This window comes from Ochotona princeps, chromosome 11 (genome assembly GCF_030435755.1).
Source record: "Ochotona princeps isolate mOchPri1 chromosome 11, mOchPri1.hap1, whole genome shotgun sequence".
In the NCBI taxonomy this organism is placed as follows: domain Eukaryota; kingdom Metazoa; phylum Chordata; class Mammalia; order Lagomorpha; family Ochotonidae; genus Ochotona; species Ochotona princeps.
The window spans coordinates 9,827,578-9,846,428 of NC_080842.1; positions in this window are offsets into that span (position 1 = coordinate 9,827,578).

The following is an 18,851-nucleotide window of genomic DNA, read 5'->3' on the forward strand; positions in this document are numbered from 1 at the left end:
CCAGTTAACTTGTCCCATTAATGAATCCTGTTTTGTTACATGCATTGCACTTGTCTTCTGAGTAGAGGTATTGTCTGTCCTTTTTTTTACGGGAACAATGTTAAGTGGGAAAGTGCCCTATTTGTATTACACCAGCACCTGCTTTGAGGGAGTTCCTGTGTCAGAACCCCTAATTATTTTGTGAGAAGAAAACCTAGGTTGCAGCTTTAGCCTGAGGGCAAATACTGGTGCCTGTAGATATGAAAGTGCATACTTGACACAGTTTTCCCAGAAGTTATTATGACTACATGGATATGACCAATTACATTATTATTTTGCACATATTCATTACTAACCCCCCATCTTTGAGAGGATGGTACTTACCTGCCCCATTAATGTTTGACTCAGCTATGTAATCTTACTTTGGCCATTTCAAAAGTATATGCCACATTTACCCAGAGAACTTTTAAGTAAATTTCTTTCATTTACCTGTCCACATTGACTTCCACAGTTAAGCAGCAGAAGAAAATGCTCCAGATAACGATTGCTCTGTAAGTCTAGACTCTGATTAACAGGCAGGTGATATGGAGCCTCACCTTCCCCAAAACCTAGAGCAGAACGGCAGATCTGTGAATGTGGTGTATAATGTTTATTACCCAAACACTTCAAATAGATGGACTATTTGTTGCAGATTGCACCTAAGTATTAAATGCAGAATTAGCTTCCAGAAATAGGGTGATGCCATTTAAAACAAAGCAAAATAAACATGTAACCCAAAATCTATTCCATTGCTTTTGAGTAGAACAGTGAATGTCAAGCAGACAGTTGTAAACGGCTGAAAAAAAAAAATCAGTCCATACTATCACAGTGGCTAAATCGTTGACAAAATTGTCTTTGCCTTATCTTAAACATAGTCAAAATATCTGTCTGATAAGCTCATGCTTTGGGTTGATACAGAAGGGAAAAGGGCATGTTGGTAGTTGAGTTGTTATGAATTATATTTAACAATGCTATATAATGCAAAGTTACTAAATTGAGGAAACATCGATTAAAAAGATTATTCTTCTTAAGCTTAAAAATTTTAAAAAAATGTATATAAATGTGAGCAACTGTGGATATTTGTGAAGATTGTGTGTTTCATTGCTAGCCAACTCTAAAACTGAGAAAAGCTTTGCCTGAGAAAGGTCTGGTAAGATTGAAATCAAAACTGGATCTCGGGGCAAAGAGCATACAAGGGCACGACCATGGCACCTTTCTTAAAATAGACTTATTGGATTAAGCTGACCCCAGATTAGCCTTTCCCTTGGTCAAAACTGAGTCGTTTAATATAGATACATTTCCACCAAAGTCCAAGGAGGAAAAGTTATGAATTCAAAGTCATTGCTTGCAAAAGTTGTGGATGGGGACATTAGCAGATGGAGCTGATAGACTAAATGGAAAAAAACAGTACCAGAAATCACATCAACAAACAATAAATGAACACCACAAAATTTGTTGCTGGACAATTCACTATCTATGTGGGGTGGGGGGAAATCTGGCAAACTTTATATAGTTGGACTTCAGGGTAACTCTGAATCACTGTGTGAGAAGGAGAGAGTGTGTGTGTGTGTACTTTATTTTATTTTTATTGGATAGTCATATATAGAGAGAAAGGAGGAGAGACAGAAAGGAAGATCTTCTATCTGGGCTATGATTCATTCCCAACAGTCCGCAATGGCCAGAACTGAACCGATCCAAAGCCACGTGCTTCCTCTGGGTCTCCCACGTGGGTGTTGGGTCTCAAGGCTTTATGTTGTCCTCGACTGCTTTCCCAGTCCACAAGTAGGGAGCTGGATGGAAAGCAGGGTGACCAGGACATGAACTAGTGCCCATATGGGATCCCGTCGCAAGCAAGGTGAGGGCTCTAGCTGCTAGGCTACTGTGCCAGGCCGTTGTGTATATACTTTAAAGATTTATTTGTGTATTTGAAAGGAAGAGTTACAATACAGAGAGAAAGACAGAAAGATATCCTGTTTCTTTTTTAAAAGCATTTATTCATTTTGTTTGGAAAGGCTGATTTGTAGAGGGAATAAGATATAGAAAGAAAGATCTTCCGTTTGCTGGTTCACTCCTCAACTAGCCACAATGGCCGGAGCTAGCACGTCTGACCAGGAGCCAAGAGCTTTTTCCTGGTCTCCCAAAGGGAAATAGTGTTCCAGTGCTTTGGGCCAGCCTCTACTGCTCTCCCAGGCTACAAACAGGGAGCAGCATAGGAAGTGGAGTAGGCAGGACACAAACTGGTGCTCATATGAGATCCCAGTGCTTGCAAGGTGAGCATTTAGCCGCTGAACCGTCACACTGGGCCCATGGTGATCTTCCATCTGCTCATTGACTCCCCAAATGGCTGATACCAAGTCAGAAGCTCAGACCTTCATTTGGGTCTCCCATGTGAGTCTAGTTACTTGAGTCATTTTCTGCCACCTTCTCAGCCACGTTATCATGGGACTGTATCAGAAACAGAACATCTGGAACATGAATGTGCACTCTGATGTGGGATGGCAGCCTTACAAGCAGAGGCTTAACATGCTATTCCACAAGGCTGGCCCCAAAGGCTTTAATCCTTGATCCTTAACTTCCTGAATGTATTTCTTTCACACATTTTATATTGGGAATTAGGGGAGCAAAAGCCTTGTCATTTTAAGTCAGAGCTTCTCCATTACGGGAAGCTACATGCAGGCCTTCTAAAGGATTACCTAATGTTCTGGTTAGGTGCTGGAATTGGATGGGAGCTGGAATTTTTTCATAGCAAATAGAGCGATTGTATTTTTTTAAATTTTTCCAGACGAGAGGTTATATTTTATATTTGACTCATATATTCCTGTGACTTTGTGACTTAAATGGAACATAGAGGTAGGTTGTTGTTGTTCAAGTACTAGCACTGTCTTTCCCACACCCTATGTATGGGAAATATGTAAATTGGAGTATATTTCTTGTCCCACTGATTTTGGAAATTGACAAACTTATTGTGTCTCAATGACAGGCCTTGACTTTGTGGACACTACATTGCTTCTATTTACCTTTGTGCTTCAGCCTTTGACCAAAAAAAAGAAAACCCAAATTCTTTACATAGTGTATGTTCCTTTAGCCTGGTCCTGGTATGACAAAAACAATTGGAGAGCACCTGAATTCAACACACACCCAAAATGAAATCTCCAGATATGAGATCAAGAGATGAACATTTATTCTTGCAAGCTAACAAGATGCTAGGCATACTGCTATCAATAGAAAAACTGATGAGTCCATCAGCCTTGGGTTCCATGACCCTTTCTTTGAATTGGATCCCATAAGCTGAGTCTTGGTTATAAATTTATTCCAAGGAGAATTACTTTATTTTAAAAATTCTTCATTCATTTTTGTAATTGACTTTTTTTTATTTTTCAAGAAAATATATTGATATTTTTCAAGAAAATATATTGATAATTTTCAGGAATCATCCATCATTGAATTTGGAAATAATGTTTTCTCATCATTCCATTTTTACATGGATTCAATAATATCTTTTTATTTTGTCTTCTCAATGGGATTTTAAAAGAGAATGATTTGTAACTTATAAGTCCAGTAATGTTGACAAGGTCCATTTGATATGGTGATCTTTAATCCCATTTGGTATTTAAATGGGGTTCTCTGTGGGGGAGTTGCTAGGTTAAGAGGAAATCTCTTGTTTGTCTGAGGGCTATCAAGCCTAAATGTAATGATGTTTCTGTTAGAGAAGGATAGGCGGTATTAAAATTCCTTGAGAGAATGCACAGGTGTTCTATAGGCTTCCCTGACCTACTAAACACCCCACAAGGATCCTCTTCATCCAAGCGATTTTCTGATCTGGGTGCTCAGTGTCCAAATGTTTTGGTACATAATGAAACTCAGTGATTGTATCCAAACATGATAGTGATTATTCACTAGTTAGGATTTCCAATCTGAATTGTTAAAATGACTTGCCATATTAAAGAAAGATCCTCGAGAAACTGATTCTGAATAGAGTGAGGCAAAAATATTATGCCAAGAAGGGGTAGGACTCAGACGTAAGTCCTCAGGGGGACCTAATGATTTGGAGAAACAGTTATTTTTAGCTTTGAATTCCAAGACATCAAGACTTCTATATAAAAATATACTGCCATTTTCAATGTTAATATTATTGGGATCATTTGCTCTAAGTTTTGGTTATTCATATTATTCTGATAGCATCTTTTTGAAATTATAAAACTATCTACCAACAGTGTTTCCTAGATATTATATTGCTTGTAGTAGTAACAAAGTTGCAAGCAGAAAAAATTGTCCCAACTTCAGCAGGCATCATCTACATGAGCAGTTTTATATTTTACTGAAATCCACATTTTCATTATCACTTGTTACTGAAATCATGTATATATAATTTTATTTTAAAGTTTGTATTTATTTTCATTTTATTTGGAAGTCAGAGATACAGAAATGATCACAGATAAAGAGAAAAAGAGAGAGAGAGAGAGAGAGAGGATGCTTCCATCATTTCTCTAACGCCTGCCTGGCTGGGCTACATCCTAGCCAGGAGACCAAAGCTGAGTCTGAAGTTTTCAGCTTGAATGACAGAGGCCCAAGTACATGCCCAGTCACGTGCTGCCTCCCAGGTCTCTATTAGCAGTAAAGCTACTCCTGGTCCAGAGCTGAGATTTGGACACCAACACTCCACCGAGGGACACAGGCATCCCAAATGGGATCTTAACCACTGCACCAAATACCTGCTTGCTCCTGTAAATATCACGTTTATCATGCAACACTTGATAGCTTCTATACTACCTATTTTTGCTGGTGAGTAGAAGGACCTTTGCCTAGTTTTTGGATTTTTTTTTTTTTTTTGGTTAGTCACCAAACACAGTACATTTTAGTCAATGCAATTCTATTTTACTTACTTCAATGGGAGTACTACAAATATGCTTGTTTAGGATCTCTTTATATTAAGGGTTTAATTTTTAATCACATTTTGCTCAATGTAAACAAAGTTTTATGAGGATAGGGAATTCCTCCTATCATAATTTCTAGCTTTAAGATAACCTTTAGTCCTGGCGGGCTACTTTAAGACAGAGTCAAATGAGTTTTTCATACCTTGATTGGATTGCTTATCTGCTGAATTTAAATGGGACTCCCTTTTCCCCCAACTCCTCTTGAAAGTCAGAAATCATTTCACAGTCAGACATTTGAAAGTTGAACAACAATTTTTCTTGATTCATGACTTGTTCGTAAGATATTGGGAGATTTCTACAGCTTTGAGCTGCCTTGTCCATTCTATGCCAGACAGTCATTTCACACAGCTGTCTGTGATGAACACTTGGCTGTCTTTTCATTGTGTTCCTGGCCATACATTTTAAAATCAGGAATGTACAGCACAAACTCTCTTTTTTTTTTCTGTTTGCGTATCAGTGACTTTTGGGGAAATTTGAGAAGGTCAAATTTATAGCTCAAGTCTTGACTACTTTAATGCATTATCATGATGTGATTATTAGATAAGGAAATGATTGCATGATTATATGAAGTGTACAAAAAACAAACAACAACCATTTTCTCACAAAGTCACTTTTAAAGATGAATTGAAAGAGTCCTTGATCATGGGAATGCTAACATTTGAATGAATATGTTATAAATTGGGGTTATGATATATTAACTGCCTATTCTTCAGGGCATGCTTTCTTCTATTGCTCTGCTTACAGCCATTTTCACCTCTCTGGAGTTCTGCTCAGGGAGACAGTTGCCCACAAAGGTTAAGCAACTTGTTAAGGCACAAAGTATGCATGAGACAGAGTGAGAATTTAATCCATTTTCTTCCTCTAAATATTGTGCTCATTCTGGCATGCACTACTGCTTGTCAATTGGTGTTATTGATTTTTACTGTGGTCTTTAGTCTGTCTGGGAGAAAATTCAGTTTGCTTTTAACTTGGGAAGTGGAAAAGATTCTAGTACTTTGCTTTTGGCATCTTAATAATTGTTGTTATTGAGCTCACACTATATGTGCAAGCCTGTCCTAATAAAACATTACATCTTTTCCTTTGAAAGGCATTCTGAGTGCTATTTCAGAAGGAAAAAAAAACCTAAAAAACGGTTACCAGAAGAGATATCTATGATTGTTCTCCAAAATAATTAATTTTACTGATAATTCAAAAAAGTAAAGTGTCCAAATACTCTTTTTTGCTCTTATTTATTTTCTAAAGAGTTTTTTTTTTTTTTTTTTGAAAGTTGGAGTGAGGAAGGAGGAAGAGAGAGAAAAACAGGTATAGAGAGAGAGAGGAAGAAAGAGAGAAAGAGAATCTTCTACCCTCTCGTTTATTCTTCCGATGCCCATAACACCTCAGGCCAGGGCAAAGCCAAGAGTTCAATCTCAGTCTACCACATGGGGACCCAAATAGTGCTGGCATGGCCTGCTGCCTCTGATGCTCATGAGCGGGAAGATGTATCAGAAACAGGGTCTACTCTCAAAGCTGGTGCTCCCATCAAGGATGGAGGCATAAGCCATTGTGCCACAATGCTTGCCCCAAGGCCAAATGTTTGCTGAACAGCTTAGAGATGATAGGAGCTGCTATTTTGCTTCATATAGACTGATCAATATATGGGAGGAAAAGGGCTAGATAAGCATGAATTTGCCTGTACATATTGCTTTTACTCTCAGGGTGGCTTTCTCTCCAGTCACTTAAATAAACTATATATATATTTAAACTTAAAAGTATCTCCAGAGAAACTATGGGATTGAAATCATCAAACTCAGACAGTTTAGGAACCCAGGGTGGTCTGTGGGCTATACTCTTTCCATTTCTTTTCCCCAGCCGTTGTGATGCTAAGAGGCCCTTTTGTAATTTCAACATTCTGTCTCAAGTTTTGTGGTGATTTCTCCTTGCTTTAAGTTAAAAACTGATTTTTATGCATATAAAAATTACTTCTAGTAACTCACCAAAGAAAATACTACCAAAACAAAGCATTTATTTTCTTTAAAAAAATGTAGTAATATAAAAAGAAGAGATCTCAAGCATTCCACAGGCATAGTTCCATGAAGGCAATCATACTTCCCTCCCTACCTCCCCTTCACCTTCATAAACCCTTCATCTCATCCTTCCCTTCACCACTTTTAAAAATGTCGTAATTTTAATCTACTTTTAACTATAACATTCAACAAGTAACAACTCAAAGTCTATAGTTTCAAAGGCGTGTAAACCAAGGGCTTTACCAACTCTCATATAACAAAATGTGTTACATTGCTATACATCTGCACATTTTCTTGATGATAGTCAGTTATCAATACTTGAAAAATACATATCAGTTTACCCTTTAGGATTTTTTTTAAAGTTTATTTTATTTTTATTGAAAAGTCAGACGTACAGAGAGGAGGAGAGACAGAGAAGAAGATCTTCTGTCCATTGATTCACTCCCCAAGTGACTGCAGTGGCTGGAGCTGAGCCACTCCAAAGCCAGGAGCCAGGAGCTTCTTCCAGGTCTTCCATGTGGGTACAGAATCCCAAGACTTTGGGCTGACTTCCTTCCCAGGACACAAGCAGGGAGCTGCATGGGAAACAGAGCCGCTGGAATTAGAACCAGTGGCCATATGGGATCCCGACGTGTGCAAGGCAAGGACTTTAGTCTCTAGGCCACCATATAGAAATCATCTTTGTCAGTTTTTCTTTTTGTTGAGGAAGCTGAATCTCAGCTAGCCATGTATCTTGTTTCTTAACCACATACATTTCTTAATGTCAATTCTGTCTGTTGACACTCTTCTGATGACTTCTGATCTGACTGCTGGTACCAAGTTTAATTTATAACCTGTATCTTGTCTGAACTCCAGATTCATACATTACCCTATCTATTGGTGTCTTTTGTTTAATGCATACAATACCTGCCAAATTTGATTACATCTGATGTGAAGAAACGAGCATTCCACCACCAAAGCCCATTCCTGCCTCAGTCTTCCTTGTTTCAGTGAATGGCAATCTATTCTTCTAGTCCACAGGGCCAAAACATTGGCATCATTGTTGATGACTTGGTGAGTCTGTCTGTCATCTCAGAAATGTTGTCAGCTCCAGCTGAGAAAAGATATGAAAAGCTACTGCCCTTGACCAGAGGTCTGCTCCTACCCATGTCCATGTCAACATCTTCCATCAAACACATGGTCTCCAGCCTCTGTGTCCACGCTGGCCTTCTACCATCTATTCCCAATAGGCTGTTGAACTTCAAGTTACTGTATCTCCTGCTTCTAATCAAAAGCCTCCCTTTCCAGCTAATTCCTGCACAGGTTATAATGAGACATAAATCTATCCTTTCCTTAAGTAGTCTCCTCCTCCCTTTCAAACCACTCTCTTCACAATCTCATCTACTAAATCATATTGTCAGTTCTATTCCCTCTTCTTTGGACTCATGAATTCCTTGGGGGCGGGGGAGGGGGGATCTTTTGAAGGTGCTAGGCAGGCTCCCTTCTCATTACAGCTGACTGATGCTGGGCCAGTCTTCTTGCAATTGTCCTTGTGGCTGGTTGACTCATTGTCTTCCAGTCCGTGCTCAATTGCTGTTTTCTCAGTGATGCACTCTTTAACCATCTCCCAGCATGTCTCATGCCCCTCTCCTGCTTTAAGTACTTGTCTAATTCTAGAGTTCAGGCCTCACGAGGACAAGGATTCTGTCTGCTCTGTTCCATAATGTGAACATAGTACAGAAGATTTTGTCACGTACATCATCTGTGTCAACTTAAAAAATTAACGGATGAATGGATAAATGGATAAAAGAATGCTGTAGGTAATTTCTAGTAATTATTCATTCAGCTCACTAGAGCCTTGGAAAAGTGTCTCAGTTAAATGCCCTTTCTTATCAGGTTTACATATCTGTAAAATCATATTCCAGAAAGAGGTGGGTTTATTTATTTTTTTTCAGATGTGCTTCATGGCAAATTAATGAACTCTGGCTTCTTAGTAATTTGAAGGCTGAATAACCTTGTTCATGAGTTTGCCTTTCAGAAAGTGCTAAGGTCACGTTTGGATGTAATGTCATTTTGGGCTATATGGATCTGTTCTTTCTGTCCTTGAAAGAAAATTAGATGTAAGTATGTTCTTTGATAGGTATGGCTTAAAATGGTGCTGTGGTTAGTTGATGGGAGTGAGAGGATAGGAATCTGATTGACATTTCTGGTCACAGGTGATGTATCTTATAATTTATATATATTTTTAAATAATATGGTTAGCTTTAATGAAAGGTAGCTATACAGATCTGTTCTATGTTAGCCCAAGATTGCTCAAGAACTCCACTTAGACCATTTATTCTTATCACTGTTGGGGCGTTAATGTAAACAGTTAACTTATTTATAAAAATGAGCAATCTAATTGCATCTTGGTATCTCTTGTATGCTCTAGATCTGCCTGTACTTGTCACAGGGCTGGAACCTGACAATTAATTAATCATAACTGATTTGAATAATTGCAAGCAAACTAAAGAGTGTGAATATTTACTTAAGAATGCCATGTAAATTCTTTGTATTTGTACACAGTATAAATTGTTTCATTAATTTTTTCCCCCTTAGTGCAAGACTGCATTGGATTTGTCCATTTTTTTTTTTAGCATAAGTTCCTAGCAGGCAAGATTTTATTGAACCTTTTTCTGAACAGCAGTATCTGCAAGCAGATGCTTTAAAAAATGCCATTAGACAATGATCGCCTGTGTTTAATATTTATTGAGCACCTATAGGGACCTAGAGACCTTGGCCCAGGATGAAAAGCTTTGCAAAAGCCTGTACCTAATTAAGAAAAACATGGTCCCTGCTCCCAAGGAGCTTATCTGCTAAAGCAGACAACACTGAGGTGGGTGCACTGAGAAAATTAATTTTTTTACTTTGTGCAGAAAACAACTATGTTTATGAAATTGCAGGATTTATCTTCTTCTCCTGGAAACTTGTTTTCTTTGTGAGGGCGTCATGTTAAATGTCTGGCAGAGGATGAATGTTGAGGAGCCTGGAAAAAGCACAGAGGATGAGGCAATGAAGAAAAGGGGGATGATAACAGATGGTGTGGTGGTTAACTACATGGATAGAAGGAAGGAGCGGTTGGTGGGAAAAACAGAATATCTTCAAGTGGTTGCCTTGTTTTCTAGATTTTCCAATAATTTTAACATATTATCATCATTATGATTAATTAATATTTAAATTCAGGTTTCAAAAGAGACCACAGAGGGATGAATCAGATGTTGATTTCTTTTCATTTGAGTGTGCTAAAAAACACAGCTGTGCAGAGGGCAGGGTTGGCACGGATTTAAAGCCTAGCACAGTTTATTAGGAATAGTTCATATTGAGTCCATATTTATGCTGCCAGAGATTAGAGAACTGGGAATAAACTGGGAAACGATTATTAACTGTAGTTCTGTGTAGACCTCTCACAAAAAATAGTATTTTTTTTCTTCACTTTTGTTTCATTTTTTGAATAGAATATGGTCAGCAAAGGCAGAATTGGTCATGTGTTGAAGTAACATCTACTTGTATATTCTAAATCACTTTCTTATACAATAAACTTTTATTTTTTTTTACAATAAACTTTTAAGTTGAGTTGTAAGAAATAATTGTAGTCACCAGCTGACACATTTCAAAAGCTATTTGTTGTTCCATGAATTTCCGTTTGGTGCTTAGCCATGGGGTAATTTCATTGCTTATTTCCCAATGTAGGATAGCAGTGAATCAGAGACAAAGAACCAAGAATAAACTGGAAACCATCATGCTAAGGGAAATGAGCCAATCCCAAAAGGTTAAATACCACATGTTTGCCTTAATTTAAGATGATATGATGTTATGTATAACATGTTATGTTTTGAATGTTATATGTTGTGTATAAACTAAAATTGAAGTATAGGTGAGGTGGTCACAGAAGGTGGCTGGGAACCCGCATTTACTTTTAACATATTGGTTACTCATTACTATGTCAATTAATTCCATAATGATGTAAATTTTTGCTGATGGTATGATGGAGCTTTCAATTGACTGGGATGATACTCTGCTGGCTCTGTCATCAGACCAGAGAGGGTATACCTAAGAAGCCGTTGAACTTGACGGGACAATAAGATGCTGGACTCTATGTTTGGTATACGCTTGCAATGGGGAAATCTCAACTGAACTTGAGCTGTGGTTATGCAACAAGGTGGAGGAATCTACCATGGTGGGAGGGTTTGGGGAGGGGTGGGGAGAACCCAAGTATCTATGTAACTGTGTCACATAATACAATGTAATTACTGAAGTTAAATAATAAATAATTAAAAAAAAAAAAAAAAGAAATCCAAAGGAAAACCTTGAAGTAGAATTTTGAAGCAAGCCAACCACAAAGAATTCAAAACAGAGTTATTAATGACATGTTAGGACAAAGAAAATACCAAGCTAGAGATGATGGGCCAATCAAAACAATCTGGACTCTTGTTTTTGAAGCTGATGATTTCTGGATAGGATGACTTGTAGACTAAAACCATATTGCTATACACATACACACACACACACACACACACATTGCATGCCAGTCTTACTCTGAATAATTAAAAAAAATTTTTGTCAGGGTAAAGTTGAGGTTAGAGTACAAGTTCTATAAACTCTAAGTTGACAAGATTTTATTATTTCTCAACTCTATGAGATGATGGAAATCACTTCACTCTATACCTGGCTTCCTTTTTGACAGTCCCTTTGGAAAGGTTTTCCTAATTCTATTTGTTTCACTTTGGAATCTGATTCTAATTATTTCAAGACTTCACTCAAAATCCAACAATTATGATGTATTTTATTCATCCAAATAGATGTGACCATTCTAATACTCCTAACTTTTTGTTTTGACATTTCTTAGGAATATTATTTTATCCCAATGTTAAGTGTTATTATTTTTTTCTGTTACATTTTAAATGCAATAGAAGATCCATTGTGTGGGACTTACTCATCATTGCATAACTTAAAGTGCTTAGCACAGATACCAGCACCTAATTAGACTGAGTAAATTTTGTCAGGATGCTTGTAAATGTGGATGGAAAAGGAACGAACATGGCATAGTTGATTAAGCTGCTGGTTATAATGCCAGCATTTTATATGAGTACTAGTTTAAGTCTTCACAAGTTCCACATCCTATCCAGCTCCTTGTTTATATACCTAAGAAAAGGGGATCTAAATGCTTGGACTCCTGCTACCCACATTGGCGACTTGGCTGGAATTCCAGGTTCCTGGCTTCAGCAAAGTCCAGCCCCAGCCATTGTGGCCAGCTGATGAACCAACCAGCAGATGGAAGATCTCTGTGTCTCTCCTTATAATATAACTCTGCCTTGCAAATAAGTCAAGTATATGTATTATATTATATTATGCATTTAAATGTTAATGTAATATAATGATACTTAAATATTAAATATGTAATATCTAATATTTGATAGAAAATGTATGGTTTCAAATACACACTGAGAAAGCTATGTGAACCTCTAGCCATCCTCTCATAACTATCTGCAGCTACCTTTTGTAGTTAAGATAGTCATGTATTTCTAATATGCTATGGAACAGGACTTATAGGTTATCTTGGATAAATGATGCAGTGAGTCCAAAATGAACATGTTTGTATACATTTTGAGGCTTAAAATATTTAATTGCATAAAATCACATCTTCCATCTTCTGAAACTAAGACATTCCATAATGAAGATAGATATACTATGTGATTTGAACTCCACGAGTCGCTTAGAAGTTTCCTTTCAATTCACCTTTCTCTTTTTTTCAATGCCTTATTTTTATTGGGAAGGCAGATTTATGGAGCGGGGAGATACAGAATCAACCACTGATTCACTCCCCAAGTGGCTGCAACAACCGGAGCTGAGCCAATCTGAAGCCAGGAACCAGGAGCTTCCTCCTAGTTTCAACACGAGTGGAGGATCTCAAGATGTTGGGCCATCCTCTACTGCTTTCCCAGGCCACAATCAGGGAGCTGGGTGGGAAACAGGGCTGCCAGGAGATGAGCCGGCAGCCATAGGGGATTCTGGCACTCTCAGGGTGAGGATTTAGCCACTGAGCCATCACGCTGGACCCTGAATTCATCTCTTATCTTTGATAAATCTACATCTGAATAGGATTGCTTTGTCTCAGACAATGTTGGTGACAGGACCTTTAAATCATCTCAATATATTGGCTTTCAATTTGTCTGATTACTAATAAATATATGGGAAGGAAACAACACGTGAAACATCTTCCTGCAAAGCTTTCTACTGGATTGAGAAAGCTTAAGCCAGCTTGAAAAAAGAGATGTCTTGTGGACATTGTAAGAGATGGGAAGTAAGAAAGTAGAGGCAGCAGCTTCTTGGGGACTTGGAAGATGTGTGGAATTTTAGAAACGGAAGGACAGAGGCATAGGAGATGGACTGTCACATTTGTGTTTGAAGCAAAAACACACCCATAAGTATCCAGAATGATAGCCGCTTTGCCCAGAATAAACTCAGTGATATTTTTCAATGGAAGCTCGTTATGAGCCATTTGTTCACAGACATTCCTTTGAATATTCAAGAACGGATACTTTGAACTAGATCATTGACTCCACAGTAATACTATCTCCTAAAGAAAGACAAATTAAATATAGTTTTTCTAACTGAAGTCCATAAGGTTGGTGATAGCCTTTCCGTTCTTCCATCTTTGGAGAAGTGAAGATGTGGAGATGGTGTACTTCTTGGGGAAGGACTGGAGGTTGTTGGAAACAGCTAAGCCATAAAAATGCATTCTGTGTTGCCCTGGGATATCTATTGAGTACTTGGCAGCACATGGCTGGAGCTTGAGTGTAAAGCTTTGGGGAGTTAACCACTGTGCATTAAAGCTTATAGAGAAGGCTCCCTGGGGGAATTAGAAATTTTAGTAGGACAATGAAATGTCATTGACTGAGAAAAGCTAAACGGAACTTGTACCAAAGGTCCTGGAAGTGGGAAAGAAAACATAGGACAGGTTGTGATGTGCACAAATGATAATGTATCCCCCTGCTGTGGTTTCGTGTGAGGTTGTCTCCCTCCTGCCCTGGTCTTCCTGAGACCATAGCAGATTCCCGTGTCCAGAACCTGATCTGCAGACCCTACTCTCCCTGCCGGCTGTCCCAGTCATTAATACATACAACAGGGTCTCTGGACCTGGATGTGTGGTTGCAGTCATCCAGATTCCAGTAGCCTATGCGTCTCACCTGGTGAATGCAGCCTCTGCTACAGACAGGGCTCCTCTGTGTTCTGCAGTGAGATGAATTCTTGAACTACATCGGTGTTAGGGATTAGTAGATGAGCTTTAGGTGGAGCCCATGGAAACGTCTTGCTATTCTCATGAAATAAAATCTTTGGAAGGACCTTTTTACTAGAGTATTGTCCATAGCAAATAGTAGTAAAAACACTGATGATAATGGTAGTAATAACATGATAATGTGAATACTAGTGCACTATATACTGCGTCAGGAGACCCGGGTGGGGTTCCATACTTCTGACTTTGGTCTGCACCTGGCTATTAGAAGCATTTTGAGAGGAAACCAGTAGATAGAAAATCTCTCTGTCTTTTTCTGTCTCTTAAATAAAATAAGGGAAAAGGCATAGCCATATTAAAATTTGCTGTGAAAAAAAAAACATTTATGGAGTTTTCTTGTTCTGTCTAATCATCATAGCAGAACATGCTTTCTTTGTCTCTGTTCTTCAGGGACATCAACGTATCAGAAACAGGATGCTTTAGTCTGGCCTGAGGGAGGACATATCTATACAGACAATGATAGGAAATGTGTTCCATGTGGTGGAACATATGCCAAAGATACATGGCTAAATACCTAAGGAAGAAAATCTAGTTCTCCCTACTTGACATTCTTTAAAATGAAAGAATGATTCTGAAATGTGCCTGCTGCCCCAAAGGCGTCTAAAACTTTCCTTCTGTTTTGATGATGCTAAGGAACAGAGTGGGATGAATGGGACTCTGATACACGGCTCAGGTGAAAGCCTTGTTCTAAGAGGTGACTTTCATAGTTTGAATCTGGGTAGGGTTGGGAAGGGCAACATGGCTTGCAGTGATTCATAGGACTAAAGGTATGCCGTGTTGTGCAAGCTCCCAATCCTGAACTCATCCTGAATTAGCAGGAGAAGCAGCTAGAGGGAGAATAGATCATTGTACATTACCTTGCATAAGGTGGTTAAAGATCTGCAAATAACTTCATAAGGTTATAGTTCTGAGAGACAGAAAGAGAAGAAAATGACAACTATGCATTATTTTACCTGTTCCACAATTGGACTTAACAGTGTAACATTTGGTGAAAGCCTAGGCATTCTTTTTTTTTTTTTTAAGATTTATTTATTTTCATTGGAAAGGCAGATATACAGAGAGGAAGAGAGACAGAGAGGAAGATCTTCCATCCGATGGTTCAATCCCCAAGCGGCCGCAATGGCTGGAGCTGAGCCAATCTAAAGCCAGGAGTCAGGAGCTTCTTCCGGGTCTCCCATGCGGATGCAGGATCCCAAAGCTTTGGGCCATCCTCGACTGCTTTCCCAGGCCACAGGCAGGGAGCTGGATGGGAAGCTGGGCCACTGGGATTAGAACCGGCACGCATATGGGATCCTTGCGTGTTCAAGGCGAGTACTTTAACTGCTAGGCTATTGCACCGGGCCCTCTAGGCATTCTTGTTTGTCTGGTCTCCCTTCACCAGACTGGCATGTGGGCTGGGGAGTGTTGGAACATACTTTAGTTTTACCAAGGGAAGATGCCGAGTTGACTCATTGTGTCTTGTATTCCCAACTGAAATATATGTTACTGGAGTAGATCTCTGCCTTATATTCCCTTTATCATCCCCTCCTTTCCTACACAAGAGTACCCAGTAACATTTTCTGCCTTTAAAAGGTACTGAGATTGATGTATTGATCTGCATATGTGACAAGCTGCAAGCTCTCATTATGCATGACTCATATTTATAAATTGTTAGGAAAATACTGAGTAATTGCATTTTTTACGGAACAACATGAAGCTTGGCACTCTTGATTTAAAGACATTTATACAAAACTTTATTATGAAGAGTCTTTATTGTGTGAGCAATCATGCACTACTCAAAGCCTCCAAGTTATAATAACAAGAACATTAACTTTACAGCATGGATATTAAAATATTTGAATTTGTTAATAAAGCGAAGTGGTAAACACTTCTGAATTTAACACTTTCCTTCTTAGTCTTTCCTGCTACATTCGACTAAGGCATCGCTGCTGATGTTTGTCTCTGATTCTATCTTCTTAAATTCTTGTCTGTGTTCAGCAATGAGATGAGCGTAACGTAGATTAGCAGTGGAAACATTTACAGATTTATTCTATGCAAGTTTTACAAGGTCTGCAAGCTCTCAAACAGAAACAAGAACGTAAAGCAGCAGATAGATGATAGAAACTGAAATGCTAGGTGGCACAAAGAATAGTAAACACTGGCAATGTGTTAATACCAGAGTGCTTAGTAGGAGGCAGTTGATTGGATGACATGCAATATGGAGATAAAACATTCATCTATCAATGTTTATGCAGATTTTCTTTATCCTCAACTTTCTCCTCCTTGATTATAAGAATATTGTATCATGTGCCCGGCACGATGGCTTAATGGCTAAATCCGTACCTTGCAAGTGTCAGTATCCCATGGGTACCAGTTTGTGTCCCAGCTGGTCCACTTCCCATCCAGCTCCCTACTTGTGGCCTGGGAAAGCAGTCGAAGATGGCCCAAAGCCTTGGGACCCTGCATTCTTGTGGGAGATCCGGAAGCAGCATGTGGCTCCTAGCTCCTGGCTCCTCAGCTGTTGTAGCTATTTGGGGAGTGAAGCAACAGATGGAAAATCTTTCTGTGTGTCTTTCCTTTTCTCTATAAATCTCATCTGCCTTTCTAATAAAAATGAATAAACCTAAAAATATATAGCATTTCTTTTAAAAAAGAATATTAGTCTTTGTTGGAAGAATGTCATCTTCTGCCTTTAAGGAACAACATGAAGCCCAAAGTGTTCTTTTGGCACTGCTTTTTTTTTAAGCTCCTTTGACATATCTAGTATGTCAAAATGGTCTACTCCCAATTCCGTAATCTTTAAGATTTCCCATCAATTCTAAAATAAATTCTAAAATCTAAAAGAGTATCTTTTCAGTTCCCACTTGATTAATAGCATATGGTATCATTCATGCCTGGAGATTTGATACAGATAGTGTATGTTGAGATAAATACAGGCTTTCAATTATGAGCATTTATTACATGCTTTCAATTTTTGTAAGGCAATGTGTCAAGAATTTCTGACCAAGAGAAAATGTGGAGAAAAAAAGGGAACTTGAGATAAAAGAGCAATTGAATGAAAAATGATTATGATCTTAAAAGATGAGAGGTTTTGCAAAATTGATTTAATTATTTAATTTACTGGCTCATTCAACTCCTTTCAGTACAGCATGAACCAAATTCTGATTCAGGTTCTTAATAATGTCCCTCCATGTAATGCTTCTTGGTAAGGGTTGATTATTGGCCAGAGAACACAGTCCAAAGGGATCATAATATCAAAATTACCCTTGTTGGCACATCAACAACTTCATAGTTTTATCGACAAAAAACGTAGCCACCTCAGTAAACCCCGAATAGTGCTACTTGGTGTCTCGTAAGGGTGCTCCAGTGAACTGTGTCCATGACAGATACAAAGCATTGAGAAAGTCCTGGGAAACTTCTGTTAGGGCTGGCATTGTGCTAAGAGGGTTAACCCACCACTTGGACTCTTACTATGGAATGCCACGAGGACTCTCAGCTCTTCCATTTCCGATCCAAATTCTTACTGATGCTCTTGGGAGGCTGTAACTTATGGCCAAGGGACCTGGGATCTTGCCACACATGTGGGAGACCCAGTAGGAGACTTGGCTTCAGGCTTTCCTCTGGCTATTAATGATGCTTAGGGAGTGACTCAGCAGACAGACGATATCACTGTTCTCTCTGATTCACCATGACTTTCATATAAATCAGTAAATCTTTTAAAAGAAACATTCGGTATTGTATTTTGAAAATCTTTTAAATTTCACTTTTGTGTTAAATGACTTTTAGTATGGTTTTAAAAAGAATTTTCTTAACTATAAACAAAATAAAACACATGTTTGACCTCATATAATATGAAAATAATTGGCATGAGATTTACTGTATTGGTTGCAATAATGTACATTAGAGCTAAATTGCAAGAGTGTAAACTCCAATTACATCAGTTTTTACCTGTGGGGATTTTCTATTTAAGCCATTCTCCTTTTTTTTTTTTTTGCTTTTATCAAGTGGATAACGTCAATATTACCACCTACCATTACTGTGAGGATGTGACTCACTTGAAAAATGCCTGATCCATGATAAGCACTCTCTGAACATTTGGGTGTGAGGTGTAAGGCCTGGCAGTACAGTTGTGGAGACCCCGCAACTGGGTAGAATCTGAGGCTTCAGTTATCCCTCTCCATCCTGCATTGCCTCTTCAGGAACAGCTATCTGATATCTGGAAGAAATCCTGTTCTATCTCAACTCCTAAGAGATGTGACCAGGCTGTGTACAAGCTAACTATCTGTTCACACTTTCCCAACCCTTTGTATCTGTTTAACACTTCACTCCTGCTAATAGAGAGAGATGAATTTCATACCATGCCCATGTTCCTCTCTAACAGTACATGTATATTGTTCTTGCTTAGCTTTTTTCCTCCTATTCTGTAACTATGTCTCTATACATGTATCTTAACTCTGAATTTAAATGAAAGGGGTGTGTATTTAATTCGTCTTCGCTTCATCCCTTCCACCATCTCTACCTTTGTGACATATTCTCTTGCTACTGTTCCTCAGGATTACATACCTCTTTATCATGTGCATCTTAATGTATTTAACCATGGCA